At 33.2% G+C, this 14,361-nt stretch overlaps 1 protein-coding gene across 1 annotated transcript in view; it reads left to right on the forward strand.

Annotated features, from left to right (window-relative positions):
* The first annotated feature begins 748 nt into the window (after positions 1-748).
* The window catches only part of LOC119645187 (semaphorin-5A), a 43,915-nt gene continuing 30,302 nt past the window's right edge, over positions 749-14,361 (forward strand). The window contains exon 1 of the mRNA XM_038045176.1: positions 749-876. The gene's annotated coding sequence lies outside the window, so the exon portion shown is untranslated. The remainder of the gene's footprint in view (positions 877-14,361) is intronic.

The following is a 14,361-nucleotide window of genomic DNA, read 5'->3' on the forward strand; positions in this document are numbered from 1 at the left end:
TCATATCAAACATTAGTGAAAATGATGAGGAATTTGTTGCTTCTCTACTGTGCGGTATTGTACGGCAATACTATGCTATGCTTTACCTTTACAGAACCAATAGTGAAAGACATGCATTTTTATTAACGTTAATTGATACTGTTGTTCGAAACACATGTACATGTATATATCTGCGTAACATCTCAAATCAATTGCATCTAAACACACATTAACTGACATGTTTAATGTAATGGTTGCTGTTATTTTTGCTCCGTGCAAACTTTCTACATAAACAACAGCATATTTGGATAAAATTTGGTTTTTTTTTTTAAAATATGTTCGTTCAATGAAACTTGCATGAATTATAGAAAAGGAAATACGGTGAAGAGGCTGTGAAGTGCAGGATCAGTCATTTGCGAGTAAGGTATACACGCCAGGCAGGCACAACCTACAGACTAAATGAGAAAAAAGTGTTTTGTAAAAACGGTTTACGCTGATTTACGCAACTTTCTCGTTGTAGAAGAGCAACAAACAAATAAACGCAAAAAAAAAAAAAAGAAAAGGAACAAAAACTAGCGAATTGTTATTAAAAAACAAAGAAAATAATTTATCTAAGGCCTACAGCCTTACTCACGAAGAGAGAAATCGATACATAGTAGGTTGAGTAAGCAGGCAATGCATTGTGTTAATAAAATATTCATTCGAACTTGAACTGAGAAATTGCAAAAAAAAAAAAAAAAAAAAAAAAAAAAAAAAAAAAAAAAAAGAAGAAAAGCAAACCAACGGTGCATATGAAAGGAGCTTGCGTGCAAAATATTTAGCTGCTTCAGTTATTTAAACCTTGAGTAATGAAAACATAATGGATGGATAGATAATGCAGTCTCGCGGTCAATAAAGGTAAAAAGGAAAACAAGCAAAAGTTTGTTGCAATAATTGCATGTGCCACAAAATACTGATCTCCCATGAATTTGGGCTGCAGTAGAAATCCTCAGCAGAGAGCTAGGGAATCACGCTAATTTGCAAACAAACAAGTTTCGGTTTTCTTTTTTGTATGCATTCGCTTGCTCCCTTTTTATATAAAAATGTTTCATAGCAAAGACTAGTTTATGATCATTATTTTATTACCGTTAAAATGTAAACAAAAGCAAAGAAAAAAAAAAAAAACACATATATATTAAGTAAGAAAGATAGATAGATAGAGAGAGAGAGAGAGAGAGAGAGAGAGAAGGCGATTGACTATCTGACTGACTGACTGACTAACTGACTGAGTGTGTTTTTGTAAGTTATTACGTTGGGTTTTTTTTTTTTCATTTTTCTTGCTATTATTGTATTTCGTTAACATATTTATCTGTTAGTCAGTAATAATACAACAAAACGACTGCCATCATCAAACAAAGCTAGCAATCAACTAACAAACCAACCAACTAACTAGTCAACCAATGAACCCAAAAGCATGCAAAAATAAGTACAGCAATCATGCAACCAAACTAACCAAACGATTAGAGCCACCAACGCATTCTGGCATTCTGGCCATGGCTGGCATACACTTTCTTAAACTCTCTGCGCTCTCTTTTTTTCTTTCTCTCTCTCTCTCTCTGTCTCTCTTTCTCTCTGCCTATATATCTTTATCTATCTATCTACGTCGTTCTTACTGGTTTTCAAAGTTGTTTTTATTAATAGCCTTAAACATGTTAAAATTTCATATCATATCATCGAGTATTGTTGCTATTCGTAATTTTTTACAATTTACAATAGAGTAAAGCCAGAAAACTTGCAGTTGATTTGGCTCTCACATCTTGGCCATCTTAGTAAATTGTTTGTACATAATACGAATGCGACAATGCCATGTCTTTAACCCATAAACTCGAACTGAACATAAAAAATTGATAGAAAGTGCACCATATGGGAAACAACAACAACAACAACAACAACAACGACAACAATCATAATATAACTACAGTTCATAGTGCTTCAAGTCGCACGCCGTAGCTCATAAAATAACAAAGTGTTGGTGTTACAAATTATCAACAATATGTTACTTTGTTCGCTTATAGCTTATGCAAAACGCTCGAATTTCTATATAACGGCAAATAATGTCATTTTATGTGCGAAACATGCACTCGTTTTCTTCATTGTATTCAATATTACGGCATCAGGACTCTAACCATTTTCTCATATTCACAGGTAATAAAAGAAATGCCCAGCCACGCTCGATCAATTTGAAATTTAGAGTTGACTTAACGAGATATTTCAGACTATGTGCTTGTTTTCTTTCGACAAAGCTTTCAACTGAAATAGAAAGCGAGCCTCAATTATCCGCATGGGTATGTTTGGTCACATAACAGCAACAAATGAATGAAACATGCAATTAAAAGAGAAATTTACGCTTTTTGCATATTTTTCCAGGGCGTTGAGTATCCAGAATTCGTTTTAAGGCGTTCTTAGCTTCCTTACGTGTTATTAGTTTCTATTCAGTTTGTGTTTTTTTTGTTTGGATGCGTTTTAAAATGAAATTCAAGCGTGCGTGGGTGTTCGTTCCTATTATAATTCGGAGATTGAACTGCTTGTTTTTTTTTTTTTTACACACCTAACAGTTCAGCTTGGTTTATGTACACATGGCATGATGGCATTGAATTCATCTAAATACTAGGACTGCCTAAGTAAGTTGAGTATAGGAAGGCAGCGAGAAAATGAACTTGGACATGTTACCCAATAGATAGGTTTACAGTCGCTTAACTTTAATCACATTAAAACCACGAAGCAGTATTGTAGTACGTTTGGAACGTGACAGCGGGTAAACGATTGAAGAAAAGATCGCAATATTTTAAAATAATGCGTCTACTACCTCGACAGTTTGCGAAAGAACCCGTGGCAGCACACAAGTGTCTTGGTCGATATTATTTTAAAAATTTCGCTCTTAAAAATGGTAGGCGTGCTGGTCATCAATTGTTGATAAGATCGATGAAACTCTTTAATAAATCGAGGACGATCGGCATGTTTCATTTGCTTAATATCTGAGTATCACCTGAATTAATAGGGAGCAATTTATTCATCCCAGTTTCCATCTGTGAGATGGTCCTAAAATGATATAAAATCAAGAGATTTGCAAAGAGGTGGATAACGAACAACTAAAAGTGGCCACATACATCAATAGGGCACGGCAAAGTCATGACACAGGATGGATGAGGCTGCTGAAACGGTGGCACTGAAACGGAACTGCCGTTTATCATTAACTGCAGTATGAAATGTTGCAATTTTACTCGAGAAATCGAATTTTTGAAACAAAAGAGTTCAACCTCTCATAAAATCGTTTAGTTATAACTCTTAAATATTTCTTGAATACATTTAAGAGATCATTTACTCTTTAGTGCGAAGAAAAGTATGTAGAGACTGGTGTAAATATGACTTGATCATTGACTACATTGCTAAGATCTTCTGTGCTATTGAAACATTCACAACTTTTTAATTTCATACATTGGGTAATAATTTCACAGATTACTTAAGAAAAAAAAAAAACATTTCCTTTGCAAAGTCCACTTTATTCATCAACACAACGACCTCTAAGAGAGATGCAAGCTGTCGAAAGCATTTCTATAGAACGGTTTTCTAAGACTCACAAAATACACCTCAGGTTCCGCAATGATTTGATCCAAATCTTCTTTCCTAGAGCATGCTTTTGACATTGCCGACCCGGTAATAGCCGTTGAGAATCAGATAAGAACAAATTAAATTTTTCCAACTTTTCATGCCCATGTGATCAAATCTGATATCCATTTGAAAAAAATCTTTTTCATGATCCAGATTTAAATGCGAAACTGGTAATAAAACGCTGTGTGACATCTTTGGTATCTCCACTATCTGTTCCAACTTCACCAGTCAATTATCGGGAATAATGTTCAAGCTTTCTTGTTACTCTACCATCATCAACCATTAGGTTTGGAAGTACACTGCACTCCGTATTACTCCTAGCCATACGACAATGTCGCTTAACATCGACAAATTATCGACAGATTCTTTGTTAAATCGAGACAAGTTGCCCTATCACCTTTCAACGCACTACTAATCTTGAACGGTGTATTTGCTCATCAAAAGCACTATTTAATCCATCCAGTGGGTGCAGCTAATTTCTTTTATTTTCAAAACAACAGTTTTTGCCGTATAATAGGCATATGGGCGGTGTAGGCGTGCCCTTTTGAAAATTTTAACTCAATTCCAATTTTTTTTGCAAATTTGTCGATGATATCTTCATTTTCGCTAACGGGAGAATGTTTACCACAAATACTGCAAAGTTGCGCAAACAGGCAGACGGCCAGACGAATAGGTGGACATGTTTAAGTGTATTCCTAAATTTGAAACTGGCCAGGAAATTATATACTTTATGGGATTTTTGAAGCTTGTTGCTGCGCGTTCTAAAGGTATTAGCAAAATAATGAAAGTTTCGTACGCTATAATATTGGATAGACGTTGTCAATTTTTTCCATTTTTGAGCACAGATGCTACAACATTGCCCAAAGAATATGCGATGAAATTGGTGTATATTTATATGATATTGTTTATGAGTAGGTGTGTCCTTCGACCGATTTGACCCACGAGTGCAAGCACTTCCAAGGTTTCTGCCAAATTTGAAGTCGATAGCTATACTATTGCGGGCAGGGAATTATTTATAACACACATTACACAGACGGACATGCTTAAATCGATTTAGAAGAATATATATACTTGCTAGGGTCTCTGATGTTTCCTTCTGGGCAAACATTGCAAACGCTTTGACAAAATGAACGCACCCTTCATCCTTCAGTGGTGTGTATAAAAATCACCCGCTGCCACTCCTTATTATAAGGCATGAAAATTTAGTTCTTTTACTTTTTTTGTCGTTTTTAGGGGTTAACAGTAATCGGTATAAAAGATTCGGTCACCACTGAATGTAATTCTCTTACTTGTTAATTATTTAAATGTTTGGTTAGTTAATGTGGTTAAGCTCTCTCGTATAATTTTTGTGTTTGCAACGATAATGACTAATATTAAAATGTTAAATGCTTGGCTGACGTTTTTATTCTCTTGGCAGACGGTTTATTAATTTTGGTGAACATTTTGAATGCATTGCAAACTCGCCGAATGCTACATGTACTCTGAAATGTTGCAAGCCTGTCCTGCTTGGTAAAGTTTCAAGTATGGTTACAAAGTTTTGTCTAGGATGTTAAAAGTGATTGTTATTGTTGATAGGTTAAGTTCTATCGATTAAGTACCCTATAATTATTAAGATTATGTATTCTGATATCTTTTACTCATTAAAAAAATTTGCATATAGTAGGAGTAATAGCATTAACTCAATATTCCGAGGACGCATAAATAATTCATTAGTTTGAAATCAAAAACAAACTTTGAAGCAAATTTAAGCTTGTACTTCTTCGTTTATTATATAATGTGTATGTCGACGCATTTGTTCAAGGATGTTCACGTCGTCAAAACGTGTTACGCAGAAATGTTATCGTATGTGTCTAAATACATTTCTTCCAGTTTGTGTATATATTCATGAAAGGGGAAAAAAAGAAAAAAAAAAATGAAGCGAGTGTTAAATATCAATAGGTTTCGTTTCAGCCGAATATAGCATAACTTCTTTTTCTACCCACCGCCAAAGGATGTGGGCATACTTATTTCGTTGAAATGTTTCGTGACGTCGAGACGCATCATCATGCTCCAAAGCATCCAAAAGGTGTGTATATTCCTAGCCAGGGTCAAGTTCTGAATCTATTCGTATGTCTGTCTGTCTGTTTTGTAATGTCTACGGTGTAATGTCTAATAGTGGTCTCGAATTTGGCAAAAACCTTAGAAGTTCTTGAGTCCAGATTAGTATTAAAAGTGGGCCAAACAGGTCAATACACACGCTCACAATACAGTGCGCACTGAAAAAAATTCCATTTTTTAAAAGTAAAAAAATTTGCTATTTTGCTCATTACTCATGAACTGCAACAATTTTATTATAAAGTTGGTGGGCACAAAAGACTCGGCGACAACCCAATACAATTGTCGCAGTTGTTTCGTTAAATAAAGCGATCCGTTTACTTAGGAAGCTTTATAAATGCTAAGGAATATTTTAAACTTGTATTATACAAATGCAATTTAACCAAAAAAAAATTAATATCATATGTAGCGTTTCATTGAAGCGAATCGAAAACTTAAAATTTCATATTATAAAAAATAGACGAAGGAATGCGTATCAGCTTTTGAAGGGGTGTCACTCGTTTACTAAATCCAAGCATACTACGTAATAATTTCTTTGTAAGTCTGCATTAGCTACCAGAAACTATACATGTATATGTTAGTATCCCTTTGAACGAATAATAAATTTAAGAGGAAATATGGTAACAAAAAAAATTTAATTCCGCAATTCATAAAGTAAAGAGGCGAAAGAAGTCATTAACTTATTAGCCGCTTATCATAGAACTCATCGTCTTTGCTATTGAATGGAGCGAGCTTTCGGTTCAAATTGAATTTCGATAATATAACGGCTAAGCGAGGATCGTTTGCTCTGGAAAATACCTTTCTTATGATTGATTTAAAAATTTCAAACTCAAAGCTCAAACTTCATCCTTTCCGTGGCCTAGTTATAGCGTTCTATCTCTTGTTATTTGCTTTAAGGATGTCCCTCACTAAATTTATCAAGATCGTTTGCTACCAAGGCCTTACAACTCTTCTGAGGCCAAAACTGCAATGATTGTCATTACTGGATATGCCATTTTCCATTATTATATCAGACGGTCCAATATCCCTTTTAGCAATATAAACTGTCAACAATTGGACGTGTAACACGATGACGATCTGAGAGTAGTCAGAAGATACAACGAGTTACGAAGTGCCTGCATTCTAGTGTATGGGCATTCAATCGGTAAGTTTTATGCCTTTACCGGTCCGAGCACTCATTAAAGCTACGACCAAAATAAACTCTACCACGTTAAGATTTGAGCACGCGAAAACTTAGTTCGTAGTCGCGATGGTCGTACAATATATTATACGAAAAAAAGAAATTAACAATTCATTGTTGAAAAATGCATTCTCATTGAAAAATCAAAGAAAACAAATTTGTTTTTATATGATATGGCAATGGCTTCAGTACGTAACATCCATGAGATGGAGACATGTCCTCTAATACTTCTTCATCCGCTATCTTCTGTCCATACCCGCCAATTTTCTTACCCCAATCAGGTTCCTTTTCCTGCCATATTTTGCACGGGGAGCATTTTTTGTATCAAAGAATTTATCTGAATTTTTTCTTTTTTGTTAATATATAACAGGCTTATCAGTATTATAAGAGAAACATAGGTCTAAATGAGATTTATTCTTTGGGCTAAATTTAGATATACCTCTAGACCTAATTAATATCTGTGCTCAGAGTTAGTGAAGAATATAGCATAATATCAATGTGCGTTCGTTTGCCACGGGAAAGATTCAGGAATCACGAAATGGCTTAATAAGACTTTGAGTCTTATTATAAGAAATTTCTTAGCTACTTTATTATACTCTTCTCTCTGATTAAAATGTTTATAGTTAATGTTAATTGTTTGTTAAAGCAAACGGAAACTTATTTCTTAATATGTATTTTTCAAACGAAATTTTTAATCTCATAAGAAACGTACGGTTAGGTTTCTTGACACAGCCGATAAGTCTGTCTTTAATAAAAAGATGAAAAAAACTTATTTTAATTAGATTCGTTACAATCTTGAACGTTTTTATTACATTGTCTTTCATTAATTTTTCATATTCTAGTACGTATCTATATGTAAAATCAGGGATAACTACGTAACAAGATGGTCTAACATTTATTTTAAAATTCAAGCTAGGAGATTATTCCGGACGTTATGAATAACAGTAGTAGCGCTATTAGTTAGCAACAATTTGACTGCTTGTTCTTTCATTCTCATTATTTGTAGGTATTGGCAAAAATTCTGTTAATAACTTCTTGATATTTTCTCTTTTCAAGTGAATATGCGCTATGGTATACATGCAAGTGCAAGTATGTATGAAAACACTCGATCAGTAGATATGTATTTAGCAAATATAACTGGTTCTCTTTTCATCACTCATTTCACATTGAAGAATTCTAAATTTTATGTTGGCCAAGTGCTTGGACAAGTTTCACTGAAAATGTTCTATGAAGAAACGTGAAAAAATTTCAGAATATTCTAAACGATTGTCGAATATATATTTTAGGCAACCAATCTTATGAAATAAATAGGAAAGGCTTCGTATACACCAACTCATATATGATTGCAAAATTGCAGAAATATGTCAACTAGAGTTATTAAATACATAAATAATAAGTAAATTGGATAAAGCTTTCGAGAAAACCACATTTTTTTGTTAATAATACAAAAATTTCTTTCTGTTTCTTGATATGAATATTTTAATTGAAATTTATCGTAGCAATTGGTCGGTATAAAATTTAAAATTCTTTAATACCAGATAAACAATCCAAGGCAAGCAAATTATATTTTCCACGACTCTACTGTTCGTGCATACATACGTGTATGCATAGCATAGCGCGTATGCACTTGAAAACACAGAATTCTGTATGATTCTACTTTGTCAAGGTTTGAAAGAGTGTGACGACATGTCATGAAACTATTAACAGAATAACAAAGTAGAATAAATGATGCGAAAGCAGAAGAGCAAGTTGTCAAATGGCTGCTAATTAACAGCGTTAATTACTGTTACTGTTATTTATAGCGGAAACACAAACAATCTGCAACAATCTTCTAGTTTGAATTTTCAACAAAATGTTGGACCATCCTGTCATTTGGTTACTCTGCCTAAACATATTTCATACATTAAATTAGTTGTTTATAAATATCGAGTGATCTTTGACCCATTCAGTGCATTATGCAATATGAGCTTTATAAGGCTTGTTTTTGTTTACATGTGTAAAAAATCTAAAATTTATTATGTATTGTGAATGAATGCATGCTTGCATGCGTTTAACAGATGAAATGCCGTAGTAATCTTGGGTTGGTGTTCTACTTTTTATTTGTGTGCGATGACAGTTAACCTACCTTTAAAAAATAATATGCGAAGTTTTCAAATTTTAATCCCAGTAAACTTGCACGCGATCTTAAAAATTATGTTGCATGAGATAATAACATTTGACAAATATTGCATTTATGACCTTTCAGAACAAATAAATGTTTCAATACTTTTTATTGAAATTTTTGTTTTTCAAGCTATTGTGAAGAATTCTCTAAATAGTTTCTGTTTAACACATTTTATCTCCATTCGCAATGTTGAACTTGTGGAAATTACGTAAAGATATTCGTGACTTTTTCTTTCGCGATACAAACCCAAATGCCAAGAAAGAACTACAAGTATATTTGATACTGATTTTGCTTATAATTAATACTTCGTTAGTCTAGCACACACAACCTTTAATTATGTTAATCTTCTTATAAAAAGGCTTGAATAATCAGATTTGCTTTTTCTTCTTTATAATATGATTATTAATGATCTGTGAAAGCACGTATTAGCGAAAATTTATATATTTTTTATATGTCCATATTAATAAGCAATTAATTTGTGAAATTCTGGGTTGGGGGCAAAAAAAAAATTAAACAAATTTTATTTGAAACTCACGACCAATGATGAGTTTGTATTTATTTCACCTAAATTTGAATTGATGCAAAATAAAATGAAGAAAATTTTACAAAAACATCACATATAAGTGATCGTTTGCACTCTTCATTACTTAGAAGTCAGTAACGGTAAAATTATTTAGCAAACAAATATTAAAATGATGCTATGTCTGTTGCGATATTAATGTGACGCGTATTGACCTACCAATAAACTACAGGCTAAGATTTCTTAGTTTTATAGAAACCATATCTAACTCTGAACTAAATAATAATAAAACATTGATTTTCCTTTAAATAAATTCTAAGGTGTGTTTGCTCATAAATAAAATTTTTTAAATTTCTTTTAATGAAATGATTGTTAGTTAATTTGACACTTGTGAGCACGCGCAAGTGTGTGGTCTGATTTCGTTTTTTGGAAAGCGGTGAAGTCGAAAGAGAAACTTTAATACGGTAATATGATAATCCAGTTACTTTAACATTAAGTTATAAAGAAAATAATTTTTAATAAAAAATTTGCTTAATAGGTGGTGAGGATAGAAAAAAAAAAAAAAAAAAAAGTTTTGAAAATTGTATCTCTGAACATACGTTACATATACTGATTCAATTAAAGCAAAAATTATATCTAAGCAATGCGCATAATAAACAACAAACAATTTATTGGAACCGATTGGCAAAAGCAATTTTGTTTTGTCTAAAAGTGTGCAATAATCTTTTCTAATATTAATGATGAGAGAAGGTCTCGACTTTTCGCCTTAGAAAAAAAATGAATGGATATGTTTTTAAGTGTTCTCTTAACAACAAGACGATTATTTATGATTTTGATAAGTAAGAAAAGTGATACGGATAAAAAAAAAGACACTATTATTATCAGTCATTAGTTAAAGACATAAACTGACACAATTTTGGGTCATACATTCACAATTGTTCATTGTCGTTATAATTGTTGGCTTTCGTATGTAATTTTATCAAAGAAGAAGGTCTTTTTAATTTGCATGTTCAACTCTAATAGGCATCATCGCCCATTAGCTTTGCAACACATCATGATAACGTTTCTAATGAATTTGTGTTTGACTCAATCGCATAAATACAAACCAATTGAGAAATTTTTTAAATTGAACCAACAAGTAAGTATTGAAGCATTCAAAACATAAAACTGTTTTGAATAACAATTTTATTACGTATAGTAAGTCTTGTAGGGGGAATATTGTAGGGAAGAACGAATGAATCCGTATGAATAGAGTTATCAAAAAAGCGAAATATAGGGCAAGTGGTTTCAATTAAATCGCTTGTTTCTCTTCTTTCCTTTTTTTCGTTTGAAGATTTTTTCGCTTTTAGAAAATTTAAAAAAAAAACCTTACTCTTCTCAAAATATATATTTCTATATTAATAATAATAATTATTTATAAATATAAGTAATTGTTCTATAAATTATTTTTTTTTTAGGATATTTTTGCTTAATACCGAAAAACTTTTTCAATAAATTTATGGTTTAATTACTTTGCACCGTAAAATAGATTTTAAAAGCTAATTCGAAAAGAAATGAAAAACATTTAATACTACTTAGGCCGAACTGTTGCATGCCTAGCATTTCACTTCTTAATAAATAGAAATTTTACATCAAAGATGAGCTTATGTCAAATGCACAGATTATCAGAAAAATATTATGATCTTGCTTGGATAAGAACAGATCTACTATCCGTATCCATGAAGATGTTGGTGCGTAGAAAATGCACAAGTCAAGCTGTACTTTAGCAGTTTTTTGCTTTCTTATTAAAGCGGCGATCAAGATGCTCTTGTAAATTGCTCGATCGGATCGGAGCCGATCGTTAATTTGTGATGATAAACGGATAGCCTTTGCAAAGACTACCAATACTTGAGATATTCTCTTATGTTACAGACGATCTAATATGCCTGCATCAGACGGTGGTCCCGCTAACATTTATCTAAACGTGAACATAACTTTTTCATACGTTTACTGCATATTTATTTAAAATTTAAATAGAGAAATGACTTATTTTTACGCCAATCTGAGCACCAATTAAACAATCGACTCTTCATTCAATTTTGCTGCATTCATGTCATCAAAATCCATTACGGTTACGGAAAGTTAGACTCAACATTAGATTGAATTTGTCGTGACGGAAGGATCGATGAATTTGTCTAAACGTATTGAGATGCTCAAGTGGTTAATGTGTAAGGTAATCGTTGTAGCGTAAAACTCCGTTAGGCAGAGAGAGAGCATAAAAATCTCGATTTTTCTTTAAATACAATTTTCCTTGTAGCTGTCAATCATTCAGTTTTCATTTAAGTCATAACTATATTTGGTAATATTAAAGCAAATCAACTCTTCTATTTTTTTGGACTTTTTCAATTCATTTTTTTTTTTTTATCTTGCAATTCGTTTTCACATCAATGAATTCATTAAAGTTGGTTTTTTATGATTTTTACTATTTTTCGTTTTAATAAGTAATATTTATACAATTTATGTGTTGAAATGTTGTTCACGCTTTGATTTGTAGATCTAACTAAATTTGGTGAACTCTGTGAAATATCAACGAAAAAAAAAAGAAAGAAAGAAAGAAAAAATATATAAAAGTTTTGGTTTCAATAAATTGAAATTCGCCACTAATAATAATTCAATTAAATAAATTTAATCAAATATATCAGGAAAGTTGAACCCGTTTTATAATTGACTAAAGCAAAAACCAAGGTTGGCTTGTTGTCATTTGTGTAAGCGCTACTAAGATATTTTTAAAGTGTAGGACGTAAAAACCTATTAAATTTTGCAATCGTCCCTTTTTTCTTTCCCATGTTAGTAGCAAAAAATTTTTTCTTAAGCGTAACGTGTGCCTTTTATTATTATTATTATTATTATTATTATTATTATTATTATAATTCTTAATTTAGTCAGTGTAAGTAAATTCGAAGACTAAAGCCTTAAAGCACTTGCATTGAGGGTTATAAATCGGCGTTAGTTAAAACTCAACCCCATATTCAAAATGAAAAAAATATAAAAATAAAAGAAAAAAAATAAAGCAATTAGCAGAAATATATTCTACTGAGACCGAATGGTTTTCATCCCCAAAATCGCGAAAAAGACGAAAAAATTAAATTTTAATTTTATTTATATATTTATTTTTTTGAGGTGGGCAAGTATCGAGCCGCCGCTTTAGGACAGTGTGAGACTTTAACCCGCTAAAAACCACTTATACTCCAATCCTTACCTTATTGTATGGCTGCCTAGGGTTGCAGGTTTGTTGACGCTCTTCGTTTCTTTGCTCCTCCAGTATATTTGCGGCAAGCACTCCTGCTGCTTTCTCTTTTTTCTGGTCGCGTAGCTTATTTGCCAAGAGATTGTCAGGGAGAAGAAATTCCAATTTCCGTCTATAGTCTTTATCGTTCGTCGTTGTACTTCGGACAGACAAAGAACACATGTTCAGCGTCCTCGCTACAATTATAAAAGCTACATAATGGGTTTTGTTCAAATTTACACCTATGCAAACACATTCGGAAAAACCAATATCCGGTTAATAGTTGCGTTATGTAGAAGTCGATCTCACTGTGCCATGGTTTCGGGTTCGATATGAGTCGATGCGTGCACCTGTTTATGTTCCCCCTACTCCACCGACTTTGTCATTTCTCCGCCAAAAGCAATTTTTTTTCCCGTTTAGCCTCGTCAGCCCGCATGTTTTGCAATTTGTCTTGGTACACAATGATAAGTCAAAATTTTCTGCTTGAGTTGACTAGCTGTGCGTTCTCGCTTCTAATAGAAGTCCGTGAAAATATTGAAAACGCTTTTGCCGCTCCATTTTGGACCGGTAGAGTAGGGTCGATTACTTCCTCTGCCTTCTCTGACTTAAGGGTCGAGGAGGACGAAGTTTGTGTAGTCTTTTCTCATTGACCACTAGGATCTCTACGTCATCACTGATAAAGGTGGTGTCTATTTTCGACCCTTTTACTGCTGTTAAGAACGTCTCCTTGCGTCCATCTTTTAGGATTGTGACATTGTAGCACGGAAAACGCCTCCAACAGGCTGCGTCCTCTCAAATTGTAGGCCTTGCTACCCCACTCTTGGGTCCACACATTAAGGTTACCTGTAATTTCGCCTGATGGTCTGTTACGGTCATCTTCGACTGGTTCTTCTCACACGCGCGTCCAGCTTGAAATAGCGTAACAGTTGTAACAGCCTATGCCCTTTAACGAAGCCCATATGCCGCAGCTTATATCCAAGAATGTTGTAGATACAGATGCCAAGATTGCTGCCTTTTTGGTCGCATCTGTTACGCATGAGTAGTGTGTTAGTTTTCTATACGGTTCGTTTCGAAGTAACAGGTCCATCTTTTTATCGATGAGCGTTTGGTGAAGCAGGTCATGAGTTGCTCTCTCTGTAGTTGAGATTAATCTGCATTATACAGATTGGCGCCTTTTGTTAGCCACCGCCCTTTTAAATAGCTGACACAAGCCGCTTATGTGTCTGTTATTTATTTGTTTACTTCATACATTATACCGGAAGGTTAAAGGTTTGAATAATCATAAAATTATATTACAATTTATTTTTTTATATTCGTTGCATTTGGTTTGCATTTGTTCGTAATTTAATCTTGAAGCAACGTTACTCGAAAACCTTTGATTTCGCTCTGCTGAAAACAGCATATTTTCTTCAGCTTACATTACATGTTGCAGAACTATTCCCATGATGATGTTTTATCAATTCCATGACGACCAGTGCCACATTATGTTAATTCTATTATTCTATTTGTAA

The sequence above is a fragment of the Glossina fuscipes genome, unplaced genomic scaffold (assembly GCF_014805625.2).
Source record: "Glossina fuscipes isolate IAEA_lab_2018 unplaced genomic scaffold, Yale_Gfus_2 1, whole genome shotgun sequence".
Classification (NCBI taxonomy): domain Eukaryota; kingdom Metazoa; phylum Arthropoda; class Insecta; order Diptera; family Glossinidae; genus Glossina; species Glossina fuscipes.